Here is an 18,735-nt window from a genome sequence, read left to right as displayed (position 1 = left end):
ACACTTGAGAGATGGACGGAATGGGTGAACTACGAGGTTGATGAAAAAATGACTGGGCCATCAGGCTGAAAGAGTTCTGGTTAGTAGGTGAAAGTCTAACCAGCAGCTATTTGTGGTATTCTTCTGAGTTAGATACTGAAGCTGGTACTATTTAACTTCTTCACTAATGACCTGAATGATGAGATGGAATGCATCCTCACTACATTAGCTGGTGACGTTAAATTGTGGGGAGAAGATAGTGTGCTGGAGGGCAGGGCAGCTATTCAGAGGGATCTCCATAGGCTAGAGAAATAGTCTGATGGAAACTTCTTGAAGTTCAAAAAGGTAAGTAAAAAAAAACAAACAAAAAAAAAGGCAAGTAAGAAAAGGCAAGTAAAGTTCATCTAAAGCTCTATCTGGGCATGAAAAATACTATGCCACCATTCAATCTGGGGACTGGCAGGCTAGAAGGCAGTTTTTCAGGAAAGGACCTGGCGGTCATGGTGAACAACCCGAACATGAACCAGCAATGTGCCCTTGCAGCAACAAAGGCTACCTGCATATTGGGCTGCATTAGTAAGAGTGTAGCCAGCAGGCTGGGGAAAGTGGCTATTCCCTGTGAACTCAAGAGGCTGCATCTGGAATATTGTGTCCAGTTTTGGACTCGCAAATACAAGCAACATTAGCATACTGAAGCAAGTTCAGTGGAGGAGCACAAAGCTGACTAGGAGGCTGCAGCCTGTGACACATGAGTAGAGGCTGAAAGAAAAGGGTTTGTTCAGTCTGGAGAAAAGGTTAAGGGGATCTAATTGTTGTGTACAACTTTCTAGTGCGTAAATACAGAGAGAACTTCTTGGACGTCCACCACAAAAGGACAAGGGGCAATGGATACAAATTGCATAAAAAAATTCTTCTGCATCATTATGAAAAAAAAAAAATTCATAGAATCATAGAATGGTTTGGGTTTGTCGTGGTTTTGCCCCAGCCAGCAGCTAAGCACCACACAGCTGCTCGCTCACTCTGCCACAGCAGGATGGGGGAGAGAATCGGAAGAGTGAAAGTGAGAAAACTCGTGGGTTGAGATAAAGACAGTTTAATAGGTAAAGCAAAAGCCGCACACAAGTAAAGCAAAACAAAGAATTCATTCACCACTTCCCATGGGCAGGCAGGTGTTCAGCCATCTCCAGGAAAGCAGGGCTCCATCACGTGTAACGGTGACTTGGGAAGACAAACGCCATCACTCCGAACGTTCCCTCCCTTTTCCTTCTTCCCCCAGCTTTACATGCTGAGCATGACGTGATATGGTATGGAATATCCCTTTGGTCGGTTGGGGTCAGCTGTCCTGTCTGTATCCCCTCCTAGCTTCTTGTGCACCCCCAGCCTACTCGCTGGTGGGGTGGTGTCAGAAGCAGCAAAGGCCTTGGCTCTGTGTAAGCACTGCTCAGCAATAATGAAAACATCCCCGTGTTATCAACACTCTTTTCAGCACAAATCCAAAACACAGCCCTGTACTAGCTACTGTGAAGAAAATTAACTCTACCCCAGCCAAAACCAGCACAGGGTTGGAAGGGACCTTTAAAGATCATCTGGTCCAACCCCCTTGTCATGGACACCTTTCACTAGACCAGGTTGCTCAAAGTTCCACCCAGCCTGATACTATAATAGGTTGTCTAGGGAGGTTGCAGATACACAAAATTTGACTGAAGAAGGCACTGAGCATCTAACATTGAAGTTAGCCCTGCTTTGAGCAGGGGATTCAACCCAACGACCTCCCAAAGTCAATCTAGATTATTTTATGCTTCTGTGATTCCTAGTGGTTTGTAGCATATGTGACACACTTAAATCTTCAAAACAGAGATTTGCAGAGATACGTAATGCTTCTGTGTACTGACTGCAAGATGTAAATGTAACCCATGGTGAGGAAGTTTGTTTCGTGGTGTACATCAACTCTTTTACTAGAGAATAATACCAGATTGTCAGAGATAGTAACTATCAGCAATAGTGATTGGTGTCTGTGGTGGTGCAACCCCCCCTGCCCTTGAGCCGCTTGGTACTTGGTGGAATTTCTCCCCCCTTTTCTGGGCCACATGCCAGAGCAGCAGAGCAAAGCGTTAAGGCACCCCCTTAATGTGCCTGGTTCTTGCTTCATTTGGCAGCGGTAACAGCCTGGTACATCTGTACTTGGACCGTGATGCTCTTGCTCCCTTATTGTTTGGGAACAATAATGACAATCAATCACCTCTGGGCACCTGGTACACCTGTACCTGGGTTGTGGCCCAAAGAGGGTGATGCCAGAGAAGTTCTGAGTCTGCACAACTGGTGAAAAGTACCAGAATATTTTGCCATCCGAGCTGGGCCAAAGTGGAAAAAGTACCTGATAAGAGTCAATTATCTTGGATTCTATACATAGCAATTTTAAGTGAGACCCTTTGAGCTCTCCTGGATCGAAGTGGGCTGTGACCAGCATCTCCCCTGAGCTGGGACACCTCTCAGGCACAAACTCCTTGAGGACCATCTGCCAACAGAAGGCCAGGGTGAAGCCAGCCTTCTTGAATCTCAACTCTTGCCAGTTGAGGAATGCTGATGCATTGGGAGTATTTGCTCCAAACTCAAAGAGGGAAATTTTAACTGTAAGCTAGCTTCCTTCATCCACCTCTCTACTTATATACGTGTTTAAATACACACACTTGCCTTCACAAGTGTGGGTGACATATATCACTGGGCCCAAATATTTTTGTCTGTGTATACCTGTATGTTTCATGTTTATATATATCAATATATCTATATACTTTGATTTAAGATACCTTATAGTAAGTTAGTGTGAATCTTGTCATCTTCAAATCTGTAATTAAGTCACTGTTTTGATCATAATATATTTTACTGAATTACTTGTAAATCTTTAAATTAGCCAATTACTGAGTGCTGCTAAAATTCAACCTTTGATTTAACTCATCCTATTAATAAATTTTGAATTGACTAAATCGTAATTGTGTCAAACAAACACCTTCATCCACAACAGTGTCCTTAGAATTTCATAATTTCTAGTGCTGAGTGAAGAAGGTAGTACATCTTACAAAGATTATTACTTCAATTTTAATTTAATTAAGAAAATTAAAATAAATGTAACACAATCAAAATCTTACAAGCTAAAATAAAGTTGCATAATAGAAAAACTTAATGATATCTTTAGTTAAATTGTTTGAGCTAAAAGCATATCATGTTTTGTTTAAACCCTGAAGCAAGTACAGTTATTAATGCCCCAGAGAAAACTCAGATTTTATTTATATGCTCAGTTTTGGAGGACAAGGTACAGCAACTCTGATACAGCAAAATCAGAATGCCTCTGTGAATATACCAGGGGAAACTAATATAACCTGTGGAGTGAAAATGCCTTCTGTCCAGCTAAGAAGCAGATTGTCTAGAATTTAATTATATCACAGATAATTCTGAGATCTTTTTTAGCACTTAACTGTAAGAGGGCTTTTATTGCAGGAGGATCACTAGGAGAAGGCAAAATCCTTACTCTACTTGGTTTGCGTAACTACCCCAACAGCAGAAGTTGGGGGAGTAGCTCATTCACATCCTGCTTTTAAATATCAGTGACTATGGATGTTGGTCAGCTATGAATATAGTAGGTCAGAAGAACAAACATAAAGAGTATTATTGACTAAAAAATATTTTACCCTGGCTTTGTTTATAGCAAGCAAGTTCCACCTGGAAGATAAGGTAAAAGACACATTTGTGCTTCAGTTCAACTTGCTAGCTAATCCTCTTCTACATATGTTGACAATGAGTCTAAATATCTTCAGCTGCCAGAGAAAGTATTCATTTTACTAAATGTAAACACTTGCAGTGTAGACAGCTCCCTTTAAATGAGTTTGGCTAATTACTTTTATTTTCAACGAAGAAAACCAAATGCTTATAGTACACAATTTATCTGATTCTAAACTAGACACCTAAAATAGGTCAGATGAATCATGCCTTAAAAGAGGCTCTTTCTCTTCATTGAATACAAAGGGAGTCTGGCACAGCTAGCTCAGAAGTGTACACTGTATATGTCTAAAGTTAGGTCAGAGGAATCCCATCCCACCTGTTCGTACACTTAATGAAAGAAGAAATACCAATACAGTATAAAAATGAACAAACTGTCCCCAGGCTTTAAAACAAGCTGTTTTAATCTTGAGCAATTCAGCTCTTAATTTAGGGTTTGATTCGACTCCCATTGAAGTCAATAGTGATATGTTTTAAGAGGAATTTAATGAGACTTGTCAATTATTTTTGTTTACTCTCTCATCAAGGATACTTAACTAAATTCAATGAGAAATGGATGCCCAATGCTTAATGAGAAAGGATATTCTATAAATACAGGTTATACTTTGAACAGGATATTTTATAAATTAGTTTTCTTCCATCTTTTAAATTAAATATCTGAGCAATATAGATCAATCCTTAGTGATAAATGTATTTAATAATTCTAATTGAAGTAACACCAGAAAGTACAGATGTTGTTTCCTTCCACAGGATGATCAACCCCTTAATTAACATGTGTAATATATTAAACAAAGTTCAGCAGGATGTTATTGCTCTGTTTAAGTGATGACTCTGAAACTTGCTTTGCACTGTCAGTTTTACAGAGCTCCTCAGTGCTGGAGCCCAGATAGCAATAGGCATATAGTACTACTTATAACACAGACCACAATGGAGTTGTAGTTGCAAAGTCTGATAAAAACTTTCGGAGCCTAGTATAGGTGATGAAAATGAAGGGTTTTCTAAATGAAACCATTGAAGATTTACTACATAGCCTGGGTGTAATCCAGTCCTGACCTCAATGTTGGGAACTGAGGAAAGAGTGGGCATGCACTTACATGACTCTGACTGTGACGTGTAACCAGAAGCCTCTGCTGGCACTAATGGCAGAGATGAAGCCAAATGATTTGTGTTCTCTTTCCTCCTTGCTGAATTCATGCTAAATATCTAATTGGCTTCACAGTTCATCGATTTGCATGTGCAGCTGGTACAGAGGTCTTGAAGGACGGGAGAGAGGAAATTCTGTCAAAGGAGTTAGCATCTGTGTGAGGTTATAAAATTCTAGAGTTAAACTCCAAACTTCTATTCTTTAATTAAATTTCTACTTCTACCTGAAAACCTGTTTCAGAGTAATACAGGTTTGAGATTCTGAAGGCAGAACATTACCAGGAGCTGTGTGAGCAGTGTGAGAGAGAAGGCTGTCTTTCCCTGGCTCTGCACTGAGAACTGTGCATTACAGGTTCCCCAGCCAACGCCTGTTAGACAACCGTGGTGCAAAGGAAAAAGAGGTCTGCTTGGAAGGATTCTTTTAAACATATTAAAACCTGAAGTAGCAACTCTGCATATTAATAGCAGGATTAAATTAAAAGAACTGGGTCAGTATGGGAATGGCTGAAGGCAAAGGACTCTCTCCAGTGCACCTGGTAGTAAAAGAAGAGGATTTAACTAGATGGGGAAATATAAACAGCTATGAAAGGTTAGAAACAATGATGTAAAATCAAATACTTTTATTCTCCCTACCCCATTCCTGTGGCGTGAGATTTTGCTAAACAAGCAGTTCTCCTGTAGACCAGCTCTGCTGTGCCATTCCTGGCTTTCATCCACTCAACATCCTTGCCACCTTTGATTGCGGCGCCAAATCCAGCCACTTGTGAATAGTCGATCTGTGTAAGCGTGTAAGGGAGAACTGTGTGCTCTGCAGAGATCTTTAATGGGGAGCACTGAAGATGATAGCACATAATGCTAGCGGGGTAACTTCAGCACCTTTGGTGCTTCTCCTCCTGGGGAGATCTATGCTTGAATTGTTTAATTGTGTCAGCCTATATTTAAGAAAATTTGGTGCAGACTAACTGAAACTCTGGGTCCTGAAGGGATGCAGAATTAAGAAGTCTTTCCTGTTCCAACTACATTAGCAGCTTTCCTGCAAATTATCACTTTGTTAATTAACCTTGTAGATTTTATACTGAAAGAAACATGAAGTTTGTATGTGTTAAAAGTGACAGTGATATGTAATCTATTACTTAGTTTTATTACAAGGAATAATGCAAAACAGAGAAATTGTATTGATAATCCACAGGGAAGGTGTTAGAGGCTGTGTATATTCATATAACTGCAGCATTTTCTGCTAACTTTTGGTACGGTGACATGCTGAAGAATTTATAGACGACCTCATTTTCCGGTAACGCTATCCATAAATTTGGTCTTATATAGGTCTATTGCATCAGACGAAAGAATTACACACAAGTTTTATAACACTGTAAAGATAGGAGGGGTTTCACTTTCTTAATTACTAGCACAAAAAGGCTAGTAAAAGCATTTTGATGGCACAAGAGCTGTCAAAATAACTTATTCAGTTTTAGTTTCTTGTTTTATTTACCAGCTCACATGAACTACATAAAAGTCCCTTTCTTAAGAGTGAATGGAAAACTACAGAACCAAGATGGCAAAGCCTTAGTAATGGCTGGGATTTATCGAAGATTTGTATGTTCAGTAAACAATCATGTTCAGCTGCTCTGCTGGATTTGATAGTGGAAATGTTGCCACATGATCAGCATGGCAACAATCATTACCAAATTAGTAAAATTGCACAATAATGATTTTGTACCTCATGTAGCATGGATACTTTATCTAGTATCACAAGTTAATTTGCAAGGATTTGCCTACTCTGCAGGTCCATTGACACAGGTCCTGTTGCATTACAGAGATCCTTATGTAGTGGTGCTGGTATACCTGACAGACTGTTTTTGAGATGTGTTGCTGCCCCAGGAAATAGAAAATGGCACTGGTAGAATTGACTACTTTAATCTGGCAGGATTGACTACCTAAGTGTTTTAGCACGTTGAAAAGCAACATGTTGCATTACCCGAGTGACACACTATTATTCACCAACAGCAGCAGCTGCCAGCAGCAGCGGAAGTAGTAGTATGGCTCCCAGCTGGAAAAATAATCTGGAAGGAGTTAGGAGCTGCCCATCACTTTTAACTTCTCTCCCCTGTACAGACAAGCAGTGATGACGGTAGCTACTTTTTATATGATCTTAAAAATCATAATGTTGTTAGCGGCTGGACATGCTGTGCTGGGGATGGGGATGGGAAGGATACTAATGGAAAAACAGTCTGTGTTTCTAAGGAGGAGCTGAATCCTGTTACCTGGAACAGCAAATTTTTTCCCGCTCTCCTTAATTTCCTTGACACTGTGATGCTTGGCAAAAGATGCTCAAAAAGGAGGCAGAAATAATTCTGTGCCTTTGCAATTAACCCTTGTCATGGATGATCATTATTAGGTCAGAGCAGCAAAGATACATTTTCATTCAAACACCTCCTCACTCAAGGTCAGGAGCAAAACTAGTGCTTCATCCATGCCCTGATGGTGACACTTGTACTCATTTTCCATCAGCTCTGGTGACAAAGAACAGATGTGTATTAATTCAGGCCAAGGAAAAGACTTTGTCAGCCAAGGCCAAGGCAGCATGAGTGCTGTGGTGGGCTTACCCAGGCCAGCAGCTGAGCCCTCACCCAGTCTCTTGCTCACTCTCACTAAAAGGGGTGAGGGAGAGACTTGGAACAGCAAAATCTGAAAATTCATGGGTTGAGATAAAGACAGTTTAATAGATGAAGCAAAGCTGCATGTGCAAGCAAAGGAAAATAAGGAATTAATTCACTACTTCCTGTCAGCAGGCAGTTATCCAGCCACTTCCTGGGAAGCAGGACCTCAGCATGCATTACGGTTACTTGGGATGCTTTAACCACAAACATCCTCCTTTCCTTCTCCTTTCCCTGAGATTTTATTGCTGAGCACAATGTCGCATGGCATGGAATATTTCTTTGGTCAGCCTGGGTGGGCTGTCCTGGCTGTGTCCTCTCCCAGCTTCTTGTGCACCCCCAGCCTACTGGCTCGTGGGGCAGAGTGGGAAAGAGAAAAAAACCCACAACCCTTGGCATTGTGCAAACACTGCTCAACAACACCCAAAACACTGGTGTGTTATCAACACTAGTTTAGCCACAAATGCAAAACAGAGCAGGGCATGGGCTGCTATGAAGAACGTTAACTCCATCCCAGCCAGACCCAATACAAGGGCTGGCCACATTCTGCTGCTGCTGCTGCAGCAAAAGTCATCACGAGATAAGAGGAACTCCTGTGCTGGAAGATGTACCTAGAGAGGAGCTTCATGTGTCCGGGGATGGCATATCACTATGTCAACCTACAAATAAATTAAAAATCCATAACATGTTAGAAGTCTGACTGATGCTTACCTGGGAGAGAAGCATACTGTTACAGCCCATGTTCTCTCCTCAAACAGAATAAATTATAATTGTATTTATGTATATGTTTTGTCTGCATTCAAAATGCAAGCCATCAAGCACTACAGCTTGATGGACCCAGGCTGAGTTCCACTGCTGGGTAAGTGCGTGGAAGAAGCTGTCAGGGAAGCACAAGGCCAAGGGTGTGGGGAGGAGCCCAGCTCGGAGCATGGTTTCGTAGGTGGGGCTGCTGGAGAGGTGTTTGGGCCAGGACCAGGAGTGGCTCCACTGCAGGGGTGTAGCAAGGGGTGCGGCCCCAGGCACGGCTCCAGAGGTGAGGTAGGCATGAAGACATGAGGTCCAGGGTGGGGTGGGAGAGTAGCACGTGTGCTGGCAAAATGCCCAGATCCTGGATCTGTGCCTAGAAAATGATAAAGAGGAAACCAGGAAAGGATCTACCAAATGACCTTCTTACCTGGGGAACCTAATTTTGGCTCCAGCGTGGGCTGTGGTGATACCGTGCTGGTGCATGAGATGATGGAAGCAACAGCATGGGCCGAGGGTGGAACAAAACAGGCTCTGAGGAAGGCAGATGTCCAGTGGAGAGATTGAGTAAAGTCTGAGGTAAGAGTCTGAAGTGACAGCAAAGTGTTAAATTGCAACCTGCAGCATCCAGACCCAACAACCACCAGCATCAATGATGAGGAGGAAGGGCAGGAGAAACTGATGAAAAGGATGGTGAGACAGCTGTGGAGAGTCTCGCAGATCACTTGCAGAGAGAGGCGATGCCTAATCTGACAAAGCCTACTAGTGCATAGTTGACCCAGCAATGTATTTGGAATAACTTTGAACTGGGAGAATACTTTTAACTAGGTCATTGGTTTGTGTCATGAAGGTAAAGTATTACTGACCTAGTTGAAGGAGGCTTCAGCTCCACTCTAGTGGATGATCAAAGCAGAGTGACTCCTAGAATGGGGAAAGGGAAGAATGTTGATTTTGTTGCATGAAAATCAGACTGCGTCAGTATATGAAAGCAACCAGGGGGCTAGAAGGAGCATTGCAGAGCATTAGTACTGTGGCCTGAAGGGGACTCAAAAGGAGTAAGTCTCAGTCCCTGGCTTACAGCCTTCTTCAAGTCTTCTACTGGATTTTTGATTGACATTACTTAATGGCATATAATTCTCTATTATCACTGTCATGGAATTATATAATTCTCATTTAACAGAAAATAGTAAACATCAAATTTATGTTCATGCCTGTATTCCACTACGGGAATAAAACAAACAGTAAAATCCATTATTTGTAATTCTATATGATTCAGAAATTCTGAACTCAGACCTATCTGGAAATAGAGCTAGGCTTCTGAATGCGGCAGTTACCCTCCTGCTGTCATGTGTTCTTACTGTAGTTAGGAAACAGGACTTTGCATAGATGATTTGCACAACCAGGATACGTAGAGACAGAATCGATATTTTTCTTCCAGTGAAAACGATCCAACAAAGTAGTCCTGAATACCGTCTAGCTGCTTGGGGTAAGGGTAAACAGAGTTCCTATGTACTGAGGTATTTGCAAACTGGCTGAGTAACTTTGTTAAAAGGAGATCAACTTAACCATACACCTAGTATCAACAATTTTTTAGTAACTTTATGCAATAAGATCTTGCTCCAGTGCAAAGTGATTATAATTGGAGGCATTGTTCATAACAATACTAGTGCATTATGTTCATGTGGTGACAATGTAAACTATTGTTCAAAGTACAAGGCAGTCAAGCCATTGAGGATTTTTCTTATCTTCCATCTATTCTTCAGTCCCCTGAATATTACTGTTCTTTTCCACCCATTCCTTTTAAGTTGTTTTCCTGATAAAAAGATAAACCCCATATTTCCAGTGCAACTGCATATGATTTTACTATAACGCTGGATTTCTAGATGATTTGAATGTCTTTATTCAGTGTTCTTTCAGGCAAATTGCTGGTGGGGTTTTTTTTCTGTACTGCTTATGTGCATCTGTGGGAAGAGTTTGTTTCTCTGTCACCATTATGTGTAGAAGCCTTTGCAGAAGATTAATGACATCAATTCATCTCACTAAATGTGGTATCAAATGCAGGTACCTATTTAAACATTTTTGAATGATGTCACTTCAACAGCTGTAGAGCTTCTATATAGCAAACTACATATCCTAGTATGTAGCTATGCTATAGGTATCATAAGTGGCAACAAGGCAAAAAACTACAGTGGTGTCTTAGAAATTACAGTGCAACTTTATTGCTCTAATTGGAAGCTCTTGGAACACCAAAATGACAAATTACTAAAGTGCATAAATACTTGTAAAATTATTTAAAACCAAACTAGCATATGGCACTGGTTTTGAAGGATCTGTTTTCTAAGAAAGCAAACGTTGGTTTTGTTTATTGCAAAACTCAGGAGAAGAGGGGTACTCATATGTCACTAGTTCTGAGCTCCTCATATGTCGCAACATCAGGCCTTGAGTCAGAAGAAAGGTCTCTGAAGGCATGCAAATGTATATGATATAAACAAACACAGCTTCTACATCTGCACTCTTCACTGAAAAACTGTTAATATTGAATTTTATGAGAAACTACTTTAATACTGATATCTTGATAACTGTTGATAGGAGCCTTCTACCTGTTGGAGACTATCCAGCTCATAAAATACTTTCCCAACTTTTAAAGGCTGCATTGCGGTAGTAAAGCGAAAGTCTCAAAGGCTTCTGGGTTTTGTTCCTCTCGTCATTATCTGTTCTTCCTCCATTCATTGTTTCTATTTTTACATTCTGCAGAGGTAAAATGATGTGATTGTCATCAGGGTAATAAACTGTGAGTTTATGTTTACATAATGGTCTCCTGCTGAAGAAAGTAATGAAATAAATCTAAGACATTTATTTTAAAGTAAATTTAAATGATTATTGGGGTAAAATTTACACCCTGTTACTGTTGATCCTAGACCACAAAATATGAAAGAAAATTAAGCTTCAAGGTTTCCAGGGCAGCTTCCATCTACGCAGTAAAAAGTTAATCCAACACAGGAATGTCAACTGAGACTGTTGAGATACTTCAAAAGTAATACACTGTGAATGCTTCTTGCACGTTGAAGCTGCTGAAGACAACAGAAATGGTGATAAATTTACAGCAAGGACCCTTAAGAATCTGCAGCTCATCAGAAACTTACCTGTTTGCAAGAGTTTTAATACTCTGAGTACAGCTTCCTCCTGGGAGCTGTAAGAACTGGAGAACAGTCGCTGTGAATCCCTGCTCCTCCACGCTCCCGGGCGGCATGGTGCCAAGCTGTTGAGGAGCCAGGGAAATGCACGGCACTGAAACATCCCATCACTATGTTGGCAAGCAGGGTTTGAAGGCCAGGAACCATTAGCTGAACTCTTCAGATAAATGTCTTGCACATCAAATCAGCATGTAGAGAGCTGATTTGATTGTTCATAATATGGTTAGTCTGTAATTCCTTTAAAATAAACAATTAACTATATCTATCACAGGATTATAAAGGCTTTTCTGTCTTTCTAGAAAAAGCGTGGTTTTCAACAGCTTATTTTTCACTACATTTTTTTAAATTTGAATCGATGCTCACGTCCTTAATGAATTACAGTGTATCTCCGAGGTCTTTATTTGGCAAAACACATTTTTACAGTTCATACTGGCCAAGAACTGACACGGAATCTGTTCATCCTGTACAAGGATTTTTGGGGGCCTAAGAAAATGCGGTTACCTATTCCGACCTGCAGCAGTTGCCTTGCCTGCCTCACAACCTTAAGGACTGTGAACAGCTTTCAAAAAATCTGTCTGTGACACCAATCTTCCCTGTCGCAGTTGTTGCCCATCGAACCCCTCCCTGGAGCCGCTGTAATTGGATTCATTGCAGCAAGGCATCCCCGAACAGGAAGTTTCTCGTTAATATTGCTGCAAGGAATGGGGTGGAGTGATTAGAACAAAGCAGCAAAATAGCTGCTATCAAGAGCGAGGATCAAAGAGAAGGTGATGAATGGGCGGTTTTGGTTGTTATTGCTTTTGAAAGGTGACTGAAGGGAAAACAAAGCAAAACACGCACACACAAATTGTTGTAAGTTAAAGCTCTGTAAGTTAAAGGTCTGGATTCTCAGTCCACCAAGTTCACTCGTGCTGTACTGTTAGAAAAAATTCCACATTAGGGAAAATAAATATTTTTCTTCTCCTCTACAAGAACATAAACAGCAAATCAAATGACTCTTCCTTTTTCCTAAATTTAGACTGAAATCTCTCACTCCATGTCCTCGGGTTTCTCCTCTGTTCTTTAGCTCCTTTTCAAGCACGTGTTTTTTAAGCAGGATCTGTCTTTTATGTTATCTTTGTATCTCATTAGCATCATCATCTCATTAGCATCTCAATAGCATCATATGCCACATTATGCTGATATGTATTATGTCAATTTTTATAGCACAACAAACAGTAAGCACAGATTTACAATGAAGCACAGTAACAATAATAAATGGTAGGAAGAACAGAAGCTTTTTGTAACTCCAAATTTGGATTAATACTTGTTTTTCTCTGAACCTGTCAATACTACCTCGAGCACAGAGGCAATGCCAGATGACAGGACACATTCTTGCCACAGTGTGCTTCTGCGAGCACTCAGTGTGATTAGATGTGCTGCTTAGAGTTTTATTCATCCCTAAAAGGGGCTAACTTCTTTCCATATCTGAAGCACTGCAGAGTGAAACCTAAGCCTCGTCAACACCTACAGCAAAACTCCAGCGAGGACTGGATTTCAAGTTCTAGCAGTATTTGCGTTGCTGTGTTCTCGGTCTTCTTCCAAGAGAAGCTGAGCTACTCAGATGTTCTCTGCTTTATTTACCCTTCCTGTGTAGTGAAGGTGCTACTATTGCCTGACGGCACAAGGCTGTTGAGGGACCAGATGGTATGGAAATCCCAAACTGACCGATATAGGTTGATGTGAATGAATGCACGCGGTTTTCTTCTGTGCCAGACACGGAAAGCCAGAGCGTGGAATATCTGCTTTGGACTTTACCGACTGACATGCAGTATAAATTCTTCACAGACCATTTACAGTTCAGGGTGCAGAAAGATGAGTACTGTTGCTATTAAAGCTCTACGTGTAGCCATTCAGCTGGACAACATACACATATATAACATAATGGTATACAGCAACAGCAGTCGGGATTTTGTTGCTTTCACTTTTAGTTGCTCCTATTGCCCTCACGGGATAATTTCTGGCTAGGTAGACAGTGAACGCCTAAATAAGCATTTTATAATAGAAACAGTCTCTTCATATCACTCACATTTTATGGGTTGTAAAAATCAACTCAGAGCCCGTCCTTGGTACATATAAGGTTTGTATGGTTGTTCCCTGTGTACATAATTTAATCTTTATTTACATTGAATTTTACTTGTCATTTTATCACCTGGCCAGTTATTCTACAGTCTTCACAGGAAATCCTTGCTCACACTAGATAACATACTGTTGGGAGCAGCAAGGCTGCTCTGCAAGGAAAGGTGAGCCGGGAGTGCAGAGTGACAGCCAGGCAGGCAGGGACAGGGGGCTTGGAACTAGATGATCTTTGAGGTCCCTTCCAACCCAAACCATTCTATGACTCTATGATTCTATGACAGCATCCTCCATGCTGACAAGGCACGGTCCCACAGTGCCTGCACAGGGTGAACAGAGCAGGTCCCATGGTGGTCACCCAGCTCAGCTACGTGCCAGCGATTGCCAGACACACAAGTCTGTGGGGACCCAAGGTCCAAGGTCAAGCCAGGGAGCCAACTCGGTGCATCAGGGTCTGTGTCCAGATCACGTCCAGTGAGCTGCACGGCCAGCGCCAGGCATACTTGCAACAAAGCTCAGACAAAGACCAGTACTAAGGCTCTGCCTCCTCACTCCTAACTCCATTTTCAGATCACTTCCAAATGTGTTGAAAACCATGAGCCAGAAAAGACCCTACAGATTGCTAGTGGTGCTTTCCCTTCACTCTTCAAAATATTTATTTATGCAAGAGGCACTTGTAAATATAGCTTAAATATTATTCAGGCATATTTGATTTGTTCCTTTGTGAGCAAAATAGGAGACTGCCAAGTAACTTCTGCATAGATGAGTGCCGACAGTTGCATGGTTATCCACGTCCCCTGGAAGCCATGAACCTGAGCTCTGCGGTAGGAAGTTTATGCTGCCAAACTCTACTGAGCGGCAGAGCCTGTTAGCTTAGACTGAGCGGCTGCGGCTGTCAAGCTCCTGAATTTGGCAGGAACCAACCTTCTGTAGAGCAGTGCAGAGCTCTTATGGGGTTTTTGTTTGTTTGTTTTTATGAGTTGTTAAACCTGTATAATTTAAATCTGAAATAGAGATGCTAATTTCATTAAAGAATACTGAACATTTTGTGAACTGGATCCAAAGAAAAGCCACTGAAGTATTTGTTTAGGCTTTAACTTTGCCCATGAATCAGCTGCATCTGCTGAAACAACCTGTTTCCTGAGTGTTCTTGTTGACGCTAAAATGATTTAAAGGTTTGCTAAATGAAGTGAAACTGGAACACTAATCTGCTGAGAGGCTCAGTGAAGCTTTTTAGGTCCATGTTTTCACATGCCTCTTACTGCGTCTTTACATTTGGTGAACATTAAACTCTTTGGGGAAGGATGCGGGACAGTCAGTTCCAGCTTGCAGGCACTTAGATGTCGTGTCTACATGTCATGCTCCCATTATAGTGAGTGGAGATCTAGTCAATACAGCTAATGGACTGTAGAGGGGGATTCAGATGACTAAATGAGATGTCTCTTTCAAAATGACCCAAATAGCTCTACAGTTTCCTCTGGCATTAAACATAAGCATGTAGTGCCCTGGGGTACAGAAGTATCTGCACAAGGCTGGCAGATACGACATGGGGCATATGGGAGATCTGTGCCCTTCTGGAGAAGCAGCTGAGGCTCAGGCAGGATGCCTTACAGCATCTCAGATGGCAACAGAGCAACTGAACCAAGCCCCACCATTTAGATGCCTACATGTAGGTGTCTACAGTCTGGAGCTGAATCCCACCTCTGGGATTTGATTGTTAAGAAAAGTTAAATCATTATGTTGGTTTGTCTAACAAAAGTATCTGGAATCTCTCATAAAAATGTTGGTTTTCCTAACAATGTTTCTGGGTTTGCTTTTTCCTTGTTCATACAACTAGCAGTAGCACAGAAAAGTTATTGTTAGATTCAGTGTGTTGGGTTTGCGTGGCAAGGTTTTGGTGTGGGGGGGTGTCTACAGGGGTGGCTTCTGTGAGAAGCTGCTAGAAGCTTCCCCTGTGTCTGATAGAGCCAATGCCAGCCGGCTCCAAGACGGACCCACCGCTGGCCAAGGCCAAACCAATCAGCACTTCTGTGATAAAATATTTAAGAAGGAAAAAAAAAACAAGTTAGAGAGAGCTTTTGCAGCTGGAGAGAGGAGTGAGAAGATGTAAGAAATTCTGCAGACACCAAGGTCAGTGCAGAAGGAGGGGGAGGAGGTGCTCCAGGCGCCGGAGCAGAGATCCCCCTGCAGCCCCTGGAGAAGACCATGGTGAAGCAGGCTGTCCCCCTGCAGCCCATGGAGGAAGGATGAGGGGGTGTAGAGATTCCACCTGCAGCCTGTGGAGGACCCCACTCTGGAGCAGGTGGAGGCACCTGAAGGAGGCTGTGACCCCATGGGAAGCCCACACTGGAGCAAGCTTCTGGCCAGACCTGTGGACCCGTGAAGAGGGGAGCCCACGCCAGGGCAGGTTTGCTGGCAGGACTTGTGACCTCGTGGGGGACCCCACGCTGGAGCAGTTTGCTTCTGAAGGTCTGCACCCTGTGGAAGAGACCACGCTGGAGCAGTTCGTGAAGGACTGTAGCTCGTGGGAGAGACTCACGTTGGAGAAGTTCGTGAAGGACTGTCTCCCATGAGAGGGACTCCATGCTGGAGCAGGGGAACGATGAGAGGAGTCCTCCCCCTGAGGATGAAGAAGCGGCAGAAACACCCTGTGATGAACTGACCGTAACCCCCATTCCCTGTCCCCCTGTGCCGCTGAGGGGGAACGAGGTTGAAGTCGGGAGTGAAGTCGAGCCCGGGAAGATGGGAGGGGTGGGGGGAGGTGTTTTAAGAGTTGATTTTATTTCTCATTCCTCTACTCTGTTTTGCCTAGTAATAAATGAGATGAATTCCCTCTCTAAGTTTGGTCTGTTTTGCTCGTGACGATAATTAGTGAGTGATCTCTCCCTGTCCTTATCTCAACCCACAAGCATTTCGTTATACCTTTTGTCCCCTGTCTAGTGAATGAGGGGAGTGAGAGAGTGGCTCTGGTGGGCACCTGGCCCCCAGCCAGGGTCAACCCACCACATTCAGAAATCCAGCTATTCAGGCACATGGCTGTACTCCATCCATCGTGAACTGACCTTCAGTAGGGAACTGTGGACAAAACTGCACAGCTTCATCACCATACTGCTCTGGTGAAAGAAAATCTTGGACCCTTTCCTTGCCTTAGCAAGTGTCTAGATGAGGGGTTTTAGCGCAGCAGCTTTTCTGTCTCCATTTTTTAGAACGCTGCGATCACTCTGGTGTTTGGAGGTCCCATGTGGCTACTCGTGCTTTAGTGACAGTATCCTTTTCACCTGAGTCTTGACAACACCTTCTACTTGAGAAATCCAGTACAACTGAAATAATAAAGCATGAAGACAAATTTCTTTTTAGTGTGATTTTGCAGTTATATATGGGATGAATTTGGTTTGACAACTTTACAGTTCATGCAGCTGTTATGCATATGGGCCCACACTGGATTCCTACCAGAGCACAAGTACCAGGGACTGACAGTAGGAATGGTTGGGCGGTATGGACATGGGCATGGGTCTAGCCTCACCTCTGTCAGCATAAGCAGGTACTACCAAGGTGGTTTATCTTCAATTTCCTTTTACCTTCCCACGTTGCCTTTCTGTGACTGACTCCCAACCCATATCTCTTCTCCAAAATTGGTCTCATGACCCATTATTATCAAATATGGGTCTAAGGAGTATAAATGTTTAAACCAAATATAATTTCTAAAGCCAGAACTATGCAGATAGATAGGGCAGGCTGGGTGGATAACACTTCACAGCTACACAAAGAGGTGTTATTAAGTCATTATAAATAGGAGAGAAATGTGCATCTCAGAGTTGAGCAATACACCTAGTGAATAAACTATAGAATCAAAATAATAAACTATGACTCTTTCTCCAAATGCAAGAATAATCAAGGATATAAAAACCAAGGATAATAAGGCGTACCTGCCTCATAAAGGTGCAGTGCCATTTTTTACATATCTGACAAACTAAATATAGTGTACTATGCTAATGGACTGAGAAAAACAATACATTAACTGTGTCCTGAAATAACTCTGAAATAAAAGAGCCCAAGAACTGTGCTAAATGAAAGTCCGTTTTTCCATAAAATTATTTTCTAATTAAAGGACAGCATTTAAGTGCGTCACTTTTATACTAAGCCTCACTAGCACCATGGTATACACGGTTCTGTTTCGGAAATGGTGTTCTTCCAAAACGTGTGATCGTCTGAGAGGTTAACTAATCTTTCGTAATTTGATTTGTCAACTCTGTATCTGAGTCAAGAAATCAGCTCAGTTTGCGAAAGAATTGTCAAACGTGTTCAAAATTAAACACATATTTATGGAGTTCCCTGAACTGGAATAACAGCCTGTGCCATGGGACTGTACACAGATCCCGGCCATCACAAAAAAGCAGGCTTGACTATTTAATGGTTCCTTTTAGTGCGTATCTAGTATGATCACAGTTTATTACTCATGTTTATTTCTACAGGTCTGTTACGGCCCCTAGTGGCTTAGATACACTGAAACATCATCGTGGTCCTGGCACCAAAAGCTCTGAGAAGTGCAAAGTGCTACAGGGCAAACTGTAGAAGCAGAGAAGTGATGGGGCCTGCAGAGCCTGGGTGTGTTTGACAGTTCTGAGAGGGAAAACAAGTTCCAGCAAACCCCGTCATATATTTCTTGCAAGATTTGTCATGCTTATAATTTTCAATTATAACAACACTTCTGTTGGCTTAAAGGAAAAAAGTTTCGATTTTGTATTTGTTTTAACCTCCATCCCACATCTTTATAAAAAAAAATTCTACATACCATAATGTTTTGCAGAGACAGATCATTTTATTTAAAGACTGAAAGTAATACACAGTAAGTCACTATTTTTTTAAATTACTTTCTGTTTTACAGGTGGTCACCTTGTCTGACAATCTGAGTGAAAGCTTTCATCATAACTTTCCCAACTTTGACGGGCAAAAACTTCATTTTGAGGGTCCGGCAGACTAAATCATGAATACTAGGATCACCAACAGCAGTCCTCTAGAACACAAAAAGTCCTTTGTCATTCCAGAAGAAACGTGTTTATGCCATCTTATTAACGAACTCTTCAGCTTTTTTTTCCTACAGTTGTATCATACAATATCATCCAACACTTCCTGAC

Source organism: Grus americana, chromosome 1 (genome assembly GCF_028858705.1).
Source record: "Grus americana isolate bGruAme1 chromosome 1, bGruAme1.mat, whole genome shotgun sequence".
Lineage (NCBI taxonomy): Eukaryota > Metazoa > Chordata > Aves > Gruiformes > Gruidae > Grus > Grus americana.
This window is presented reverse-complemented; position numbering follows the sequence as displayed.